The sequence below is a fragment of the Bombus impatiens genome, unplaced genomic scaffold (genome assembly GCF_000188095.3).
Source record: "Bombus impatiens unplaced genomic scaffold, BIMP_2.2 scf_0155, whole genome shotgun sequence".
NCBI lineage: Eukaryota > Metazoa > Arthropoda > Insecta > Hymenoptera > Apidae > Bombus > Bombus impatiens.
In genome coordinates this window covers 471409-473812 of record NT_176574.1, presented here as the reverse complement: position 1 = coordinate 473812, position 2404 = coordinate 471409, and positions in this window count along the sequence as shown.

Here is a 2404-nt window from a genome sequence, read left to right as displayed (position 1 = left end):
ATATTCGACTGCTCCGACGAATATCGACGATTCTACGATCTCCGTTTATTCTACTTGAAACGCGGTTCGCTAAAATGCAAACTAATCGTCCAGCCAGCGGTTCTATGTTGTCCAAACTGAACAGATCGCCAGCGATATGGAAAATGAAGATAATTTTCAATTGTTCGTAACATCCGACGACCATTCGACTTAAAACATGGTTCTCGAGGTCGCGGCAAGCGAGTTACGCAGGCAATTTGTCAGCTGTTGAACGAGAGAGCTGGCTGGTTGTACTGCGTTGAAGCAGCGCGATTCGAAGAACGGGAGAGACGCGAAAGGGAAGCGTTCGCCGAGAATACGTCCGTTTCGTCTTTCTCGTTAGACGGTGGAAATGAATTGGCGATTTCACCGTGAATACTACAAAGGAACTTAACGCTGTAACTGGCGCGAGTTTCGCGTGAACCGTAGCCTTTGACGAGGCGAAAGCCGGTTTGTTTGCGCGTCTCGCCGAACAAATCCGATAACTAAAATTGTCTGGCGAAATTGTTTTACACGAGCCGTGTTCTCGGTAACGCTAGCGGCTATTTAATCGAAATTGTCGGCCGCGTTTCTCGTTGGCCGTTCGATCAACCAACGTGTAATTAAAATGATAATCTTAATAGATCCTCATGGACAAAGCTAGCGAGGCTGGCGTTCGGCGAAGCGAGCTAAGCAAATGGCGAATTATATCGCGCGTTATAGCTGGATCGTGGAAATTTGCGAATATTTTTACACGGATAGATTAACCCTGCTGATTTTTCTCGTCCTATCTCGTCTATTACAAATAACAGATACGTAAAACAACATAGAGAAAAATATATAAGTAAATAATATCGCGAATAATTACGAATAATTGCGTTCATTTTCGTTAAAGATAAATTATATTATATTTACGTGCCAAGGCTAGAATTGAAGTTGCCGCTGATATTGATTTATTCTTGTTAAATTTCAATGTCGGAATAAAAAAGTCCAGCAGTTGGCCGTTGCGACCTCTTTGAAAAACGCGTACCTAAAAGTGTGTCGCGAAAAGTAAGCTATGACGAATATACTCGTCAAACACGTAGTACGTGTGGCTGTTATAATATAGAATTAAGCTGTTACGAAACGACTGTTTTATTTTTCAATTTTATTACCGACGGGGTTCGTCTTAACGCAGAATACTGACATCACTTCATGACGAGTATAATCGTGGAAAACAGCCAACTGGTTAAACCAGGACCAGATCACGATAAAGACCGTTTAAAGATGAAATTTGTAGAATGGTCACGGTTAGAGAACGTCGGAACTTCGTATTATTATAACGTTTACCATCGCTGTGCTCTCGATATTAACCCTTAACTGCTGCTCTGGGGCTCCCAGACGATATAAACATCCGCGTAACTTCGGTCTCGAGCAACGCGTGATGTCAAGTGTCTTGGTAATTTTCAATTAAGTCGCCCCTTATGACTGTAACTTATAACTTCTGATCTTTGTTCCGTATAGGAGTAATTGAGAACATACACGACTTCTCTTTCACCTTGTTTCATCTTGTTCGTTATGGATGAAAATGCGATTATAGTTACAACTTGAAACGAATCGTTTTTCCTTGATCGCGATACAATGGAAATATTTACAGCGAACGTTCCCGAGTGCTTCGAATAAAGAAAGAACGATGCGATACGATACTCTTTGACTTATAAATAACTTCCCTTTGAGACCAATCCGGGGATCAATTTTCCGGCTCCGCAGACACAGTGTTACACGTAATACTACGAATCGCCAAATTTCCAGTCTTTTCTAATATTATTTTTCAATTTGAAATTCAATCTATCGGACGTAGGAATATTTTTACTGCAAACTATTATAAAAACTCTGCCTTCCATCGTATAATCGACGAGCGTCGCCAGAATAATGTCCAGACTTTAACTGTAGTAGGTAACATTGTTCTCTAAACACGTACGTAATTTTGTTCACATCGTATAACCGATAACTATTTTCTTTTTATCGTTTCTTTTTATCCGAATGTCTCTTAGCTTTCGCTTTGCCACCGTATATCATTCCTACGCCATGCACCGATGCTATTTTTCTTCTACACTGTGACATTTACTTCTACGCTTGAACATGTGATCCAGTCACAATGCAAATAGTCTAAGACTGCTGTCGCAATACTCTACGGAATAACTTAAATTATCGTATCGTTCTAACACGTTATAGATTTTATTAAAGAGGAACGTTTACTCGATAGAAGACTCAGATTCTTTGTATCGCGAAATAAGACACGGATTTTCCTTGACGCTATTTTACGATACGAATAATTGAATTTCTTCTCTCTCGTACATGGGAAGCTTAAAATCACTATCTATGCTAAGTCTCCTGTCAATTTCGTTACTAGAATAAATGTTACAGA